We start from the raw sequence: 8,035 nt of genomic DNA, 5'->3' as shown, positions 1-8,035 counted from the left end.
ATTGGTTTTAAAATTTTAGTTCTTTGCAAAACTAAAAATTTGGTATTAAGTTAAATACAAATTGGGTTGTCAATTTTTTCTATGGAATAAATTTAAATGAAAAATAAAAGAATTGAAAGATACAGTTTTATGTTGATCTTTTTTATTTCATTATTTATACCTTTTGTCTGTTGATAATATACTATACTCTACATATGCTAAGATGGTTCTAGTATTGGAAAAAATTGAGCAAGTTATTATGAAATTTTGGCTTCATTTACTTGTTAATATTTTGGTTAATTAAATAGTGAGTTATTGTTCTATCCTATTTTTAAATCATGAAATTTGTCATTATTAATGTTATAATTTATTTTTTTGGTTATAGTACAGTTTTTGTTGAAGAAGGTTATAGGGAGATTATGAAGGACATGGGAGAAAGTTACTGACAAAATATGTAATGAATAAATTATACTCTTTGACGGTGCTGTATGATTTATATTATTTACCCAAGTGGAATAAGGTTATTGTTATTGTTAAAAAGTTAAAATTATATAGAATGCAATTAAGAAAAAAAAATATAATTTTTTCAAGGGGGGTTGATTTCTCGAAAGGAGCAAGAGGGTTAAAATGGTAAATTAGGAGCAGCATCTCTACACATAACTAACCGCCATTACCAGAAGAACATAGCAGACGTTGCAACAGCGTGAGCCATGAAATGTTTCTCTTTTCTCTACCTTCCATTCGCTTCATGATTCCTCCTCACCCCAACAACCTCCTTCTTCACCCTTCTCCACCATCCACTTTTTCCTCTCTGGACAAATGTGGCGCCGAAACTTCTTGAAGCTCCACCACCTCAGTCTCAGAGCTTCGGGGAAGAGGTTCGTGGCGTTGTGGGGGAACGGTGATTTTGGGAGAATTGGGTCTTGGCAACTTGGATTCGCAATGGAAACCTGTCGTCTGCCCCGCGTTCCGCGACCGAACCCTAAAGGCCATTGCTTGTGGTGGTGCTCACACCCTCTTCTTAACAGGTTCACTTTTTGTTCAACTTTGTCAAACTGAGTATTCTTCGGTTTTCTTTTAACCTCGGTTTGGAATGAGGGAAAGAGAGTGGAGAATAAAAGTTTCAAGAAGTCAACTTCTTCTTTCCACTCCCTCTTCAACAAAACAGAAGAAAAGACATCGTTATCCGTGTTTTCTTTCTTTCTATTTATTTATGATAAAATAAGCTATGCAATCATTCAACCATAACCCATAAATGATAAAACTGTGGTAATGCATGACCGTTAAACTTTTTATTTATTCGTTAAATTTAATTGAGGATTAAAGAAAAAACGGAATTTTGAGTCGTTTTCTGCTTAATCGGTTAAATAATATTGTGTAATAGTATGAAGTGCAATTGTTTGTCGATTATATAAGTACAGATATTGTTGGAGTCTTTTTTGTGGTTCGTGTGGGAATTTTGTAGGGAAGGGATGAAGTGGTTTTTATCTTGAATTCATTGGAATTGGAATGTCTTTAACTTCCTAGTTGCTGGTTTAGCTTAGTAACAGCTTTCACTGTGCTATTGGATTGGATGGTACAATGGCTCTGTTTAAAATTGGTGATGGGTTTTCGTGACTATTGAAAGTCCACAACTCCTTATAATGCCTGTGTTGGAGCTCATAAATTGTTCTCCTTTCACAGACAATGGATGCGTTTATGCTACTGGTCTTAACGATTTTGGACAGCTTGGTGTATCAGAGAGTAAACACTACTCAGTGGTATGATTTCTTCACCTTTTTACCTGTGCTTTTTTTCTTCTTCTAGTGAACTTATCACCGTTGCATTAGATTGATTGTTCTTTTGTCCAATTGTTGACGAAAGCATTCCCTTTGGACTTCAGAAAGAACCGGAAAATTTTACTTGACAGCCTTTTTCTTGCTTGGGATATTTCAGGAGCCACTTTGTGTTTTTGGAGAGGAGAAGAAAGTTGTGCAGGTCTCTGCTGGTTATAATCATTCTTGTGCGATTACAGGTTTATTCTCTTGCATGCTAAATTGCTAGTGTCCACCACACCAATAGTACAAACCTCAACTCTCAATAACTTTTATTTGATATGGGATTTTTTAGAATGTGAATTTGGGTCTAACTCAATCCCAAAAATTAGCTTATAGGATGACGGTTATCTCTCACTTATATATTCTATTGTGGTCTAATCTCTAGCCGATGTGGGACTTGAGTTTTTCTCAACAAGATGGTTTCTTTTCACCTCCAAAATGAATGTTTGATATCTTAAGTTCTTTTACCCTTTGAATTTCTGTATATTCTTTACCTTCCTATTTTTAAACATTGTCTCCCCCCTCCTCCTTGTCTCTGTTGTAGTGGATGGAGAGCTATACATGTGGGGAAAGAATACAAGTGTGCAGCTTGGACTTGGAAAAAGTAAGAACTAAACCTTGTATTAGCATTTAATGGTCCTAAAGATTTTTTTTCTCCCTGAACCTGGACATATTATTATGTATACCTTTTTAAAACTGGATACTCTTGGTAGTCAGAGATGTTAAAGCTGTTCAAAGAAAAAGGTTGGTTGGTAGCATCTACTTTAAAAATAACACCTTTTTGCTGGAATGTAGGGGCTCCAAACATAGTGCCTTTGCCAACTAAAGTGGAATACTTGAATGGAATCAACATTAAAATGGCAGCTCTGGGTTCAGACCACTCACTGGCTATTAGTGGTATGTAAAAGATAAAAATCATTGTTTTATATTGTATTAGTTACTGAGATTGTTTTATCTTCCTTTTTCTCTTTCTATATTTTAGTATTTTTTTTTAAATGAATTCATTATTTAGTTTTGGTTTTACATATGATTGGAATGTAAAGAGAGATTGCACAAAAAATTAGATTGGTGTTATTTTTTGGTCCAATCAATCTGCACAAAAATCTCAAATGATTTATTTTATTCATATGTGAATTTCCATGTCCCATTTAACTATTTTTGAATTAGATATGAATTGTATGATGATAAACTTGTATGACAGCGGAAGGTTAGGATTAATAGGTTAGGACTTTGGATTAGGGTCTTGTTGGTGGCTCTCGTTAGAATATATGAAGAATGCCAATTAGAACTAGCAATAGCAAGTTTCTCGTGTATTTTATGGATATTTTCTTAATTTAAGTAAAATTTAAAATATATAATTCAAAATAAAAATATTTGAAATTGTTAGAGAAATATGTATAATTAATTAAAATAAGTGAATATAAAAGTGTCTTTCAAATTAGGAGGAAAAGAGTAAACTTTAAAATATTAAGAGTTAATTTGAGCATATAAGTAGCTGAAATTTGAGACAAGGAAATGTACAAGAAAAATAAAAGTAAAAATAATTAAAATTAAGATTTGAGGAAAGAACTAAGAAATCTTAATGTAAAAGGAAAATATGAAAATAATTAATAATTTGAGAATTTTTAAAAAATATTAAAGTATTAAATAATGGTGAAACTATTTGTCACAGAGAAATAGAGTACAATATATTTCCTTATGTTTAAGAATGAGAACTTAAATTTATAACATAGGGGTTGGTATGCTTCAACAGTCAACACAATTGAATCAAATAATAATTCACAAAATAGTTCTACATGAAGTTAGCATGTTAAAATTCTATGTATTTTTGAAACTGTACAGCAATTTTGAGACCATCCATGATAAGTATGGTCCCAACCCAACTAATTTCATCATGATGCATTGTGGACCTGTAATTTGTCCACACTTGAAGCAAAAAAGAGTTATGTTTAAGGTGGTGTATAAACAATAATCAGGCTTACACCGAATGGTATTGGCTTAAGATGGTGTTTGAAAATTTATATTCTCTTCATGATACTATTTTCTTATGCTACCAAAGGCATAGTATATTACATCTTGTGGATTTGATCCACTGTTTTTATTGAGTTCCTCTTATTAAGCATGACTGTAAATTGTACAATACCTATTCATAATATCTTCTTAATTCTTGTTTCTATATTTGCTAGATGGTGGAGAGGCCTTTAGTTGGGGAGTTGGAGTGTCTGGTAGACTTGGTCATGGTCATGAGTCAAGCATCCTAGGATTCTTCAAAAGTTACAGGTTCTGCCAGTTCTTTTCTTTTACAATTTTAACCCTCGTTAGTTTATATCTCTGCTCTGTTTTATATTATGTTTGGTATAAAACTTAACACTTCACCTCCTTGGTGTTTCCCGTTAAGACAATAACTAACCTTGCACTTACTTTAAAAATCTCTAATTCCCATTCTTCTTTTCATTTTTACTCTCCTAGATTGAGCAGCTATTTTTCCACCCTTTTTTTGCTACCTTGCACTTAGGAGATGCAATAGGCCATGCCACATAAGAGAGGCCTATGGCCTAGTCCACATTAGGCCTGGGTCAAGTCTGGCTTTGTTATGAAATAAACTAGGTCAAGATTTTATAAAAGTCTATTTGGTTAAAAAGGTCAAGTTTTAGGTCATTCAAAACAATTTTAGGCCTAACAAGCCTACCTATTTAAGTAAATAGTTTTTTGTTAGTATTATTACTATATTAAGTTTTTCATAATGTACTAAAAATCATGTTTTTTTTTTTACCTTTTTAAATACTAAGCACGTTGACTTACATAAATAGTTGAGCCTATGAACTTATTTGAAAGATAAACTTGAGCCCTATTTTATTAGAGGCCTTATTTCAAAATAGACTTTTAAATAAGTTATCTTGAAGGTCAATTTAGACCTTAAAATTAGGCTTATGTAGTTATATCATATAATCAAATTAGACTTCACTTTTATAAAGCCTAGCCTACTTATTTTCATTTTCGTCTCATGCCTTGAGTAGCAGTGGTTTTAATTTTTTTAGTTTATAGTTTGTTTTACACTGAGGGTGAGCCTTGGCACAGCAGTAAGGTTGTACCTTGGTAACCAGTTGGTCTAGGTTCAAATCTGGAAACAACCTCTTTGCATATGTAAGGGTAAGGTTGTGAGCAATGCTTGTGGCTTTTATCCAATTGGAATTCGGTACAGAAACATCACACTTAGAATATATTAAAGAATACCTTTTGCACTCAAAACATTCTGTAGAATTTCTAAATTAGAAGCTTTAAGAAAAAATTCACCATGCAAACAGAGCTGCTTTGACTAGGACTCCATGCAACCTTTACCATACTATTCAGTTTCTGTATATCTGTATTGATATACTTTTTCATATCATGCAGTGAGTATACCCCAAGGCTTATAAAGGATCTTGAAGGAATCAAGGTGTGATGTTGAACAGATTGCCTTCTTGCTTCTAATTTAAGATAGTTATATTTGCTTCAACTTTTTAACTATAATGTTTATTGTTTTGCCTTCATTCTTGAATATGTTTAGGTAAAATATGTAGCTTCTGGGTTGCTAAATTCAGCTTGTACTGATGTTACTTGAATCTAATTAAATCTTTTGTCTTTTTATATATTTATTTGTTTCAGACCTTATTGTAATATTCATTGGGAATTTGTTTGCTCTGTCTTGATGTAAATTTTGCAGAAAATGGTTCTGTTTTTGTATTTGGTGAAAGGGCAATTGAAAGATTGGTATGTTCAATCAGAAGCAGTTTTTTTTTTTCACTCACTGTCTACTGCTTGTAATGACTAATATTTTTTTCAATCAAAATCATCAGCGTTTAAAGGCGATGAGCGATGCAACAAAACCATCCTTGATCGGTGAACTTCCATCCTCAAAAGTTGTCTGTGGTGGCTACCACACCTGTGTCCTGACAAGTAATTTGTCAGTTTCAGAACTTAACCATGTGTTTATTTGTTTGTGATCATTTATTTACTGTTTCATTCTATTGTTTTCCTATAGATTCTGGTGAGCTTTATACTTGGGTTCAAATGAAAATGGCTGCCTTGGTATTGGGTATTCTTTCTTACTTAGACTTGTTACTTGGTCATTTCCATTTTTGGCAGTTACATTCTTTTTTGTATCTGCACGATCGTGTTTTAATTCTTCAAATTATGTTTATCTAGTTCCTCGGATGTCATTCATCTGCCTGAAAAGATCAAGGGCCATTCTTGAAGTCTTCTGTTAGCCAGCTTTCTTGTGGTTGGAAGAATACTGCAGCCATTTCTGGTAAGTTCTTCCCTTTGAACAGTCAAGAGAGAAAAAAGAATTGCCATAAAGTACTTTTTTCTTTTCAGATTGATGTAAAGGCAACTTTCTTTTATTATAAAGGAATAATTTTATTTCATCAAGACACATATAAAAGAGAGCAAAGAAAATATCAATGAAGCAAAGCCTACCCAATCTCAACAAATCTGCTAGGGAAACCCTTTTAAAGACTATGTGCTTTACAGCAAGTAGTGGCCAAATGTTAGAGGTCGCCACAAGTCAAATTTTATTCTGTAAACTTTATGATCATCTTAAATTGAGCCAACCCAATAACCTATAAAAACTTCGTACCCCATTGCCCAGAGGCTCTTTGCTATGCGAAGGTATGGGGGAGGGATGTTGTACGCAGCCTTACCCTTGCATATGCAAAGAGGCTGTTTCCGGATTCGAACCCATGACCAACAAGTCACCAAGGCACAACTTTACCGCTGCACCAGGGCTCGCTAAACCCAATAACCTATCCATTAAAAAAATAAAAAATATAATAAGAATCTGAAAAAAGGATTGAAAAGTTAATAGGAGGGAATTTGAAGTGGATTGGATCGGACGGGTTTAAATTTTATCAACCTGAGTTCCAACCTGAGCTAATCAGGATGGGAAATGTTCTACTGGAATTAACCTGGATACTGACTAACGCTTTTCCAAGCTTATCCGGGAATTTTTCATTGACTTTCAGAAGGAAGAGTGTTCACGTGGGGCTGGGGAGGTTCCAATGGGACGTTCTCTGAAGTTGGACATTCTTCTAGTGGACAACTGTTATGCTTCTGCTTCTCAAACAATTTATAAATCCTAGTACTGATAAAAATGCATTAAGAGCTGGTTACACATACACATTTTATACACTAAGGACCGAATGCTAGATTCTATGACAAGGACAACAAAAGAGAACCAAGAATCCAAGAATTTATTTAATTGACGAGAAATTGTACAATTAATCATGACGTCCGTGTGTACATTAAATTTCACTCCCACACGCACACCCACACGCACATAAGCTTTATAATTGAAGACATATCACCTTAGACGAATGTGTGATCTGATAAGTGACACTGGTGCTTCTCTTAAATAAATAATTAGTTTTTTGCCTTTAATTTTGCTAAAGTCCACAATTATCTGCCTTGCGCAAACTATAAATAAAGTTTATGCCTTCACTCAGGGTCATGGAAGTGATGTCGACTATATAAATCCTACAAGAGTTTGCTTTGGAGAAGACGTGAAAGCATTGCAAGTTTCATGTGGGTTCAATCATACAGGTGCTATACTTGAATATGCATAGGTTGGCTGGTCTAATTATTAATAATTATTGGTAATTCATCCAGAAGATTCAGAATGTGTTTCATCTCCCCTTGTATCTTCTACACGTTATTTTTGGCAAAATATGCATCTTCTAATCCATCCAAGATCCAGGAAGTTGCAGCATGCCCCAATTGAAGCATATATTATCCCCCTGTTGTATTATACCATTCTTTTCTCAGGAATATACACACACACACACACAAATAAAGCTTCCTAGATGTACAATGGTGCTTGTGTAAAGAAAGAGCAAAGATAGCTGCTTCAAATAAATAATGCAAGGGAATGACAGCAGAGAATGAGGTTTCTTTTTTTTTGGTTAGCTGAGTTAATACTACTCTAGAAACAGAGGTAAATGCTTATGTCATTTGCTCTTCTTTGAGAACTATGTAAAGTAAATGGTCAGTTGGCGATGCAATTATATGAGCCTATATGTCTTGCTATTTGCCACCCTATGCCCAGATACTTTTCCAGCATCATAATTGAAAAGGCATTTTTTTAGTTGTATTTTTTTAGAGATTCTCAGTGATTTATGGCCCTGCAATCCACCACTGAAGGCATTACATCCATCAAACATGATGCATATGGGAATGGGAATCCCAATAATATGGTACAGCCA

The 8,035-nt window shown here is 33.9% G+C and overlaps 1 pseudogene; it reads left to right on the top strand.

Moving 5' to 3' along the window:
- The first annotated feature begins 237 nt into the window (after nucleotides 1–237).
- LOC100778554 (probable E3 ubiquitin-protein ligase HERC3) lies at nucleotides 238–7,834 on the top strand (annotated as a pseudogene).
- The last annotated feature ends 201 nt before the right edge of the window (nucleotides 7,835–8,035 follow it).

Source organism: Glycine max, chromosome 6 (assembly GCF_000004515.6).
Source record: "Glycine max cultivar Williams 82 chromosome 6, Glycine_max_v4.0, whole genome shotgun sequence".
Lineage (NCBI taxonomy): Eukaryota > Viridiplantae > Streptophyta > Magnoliopsida > Fabales > Fabaceae > Glycine > Glycine max.
The sequence above is the reverse complement of the archived record's forward strand: the minus strand, read 5'-3'. Positions and strand labels throughout refer to the sequence as shown.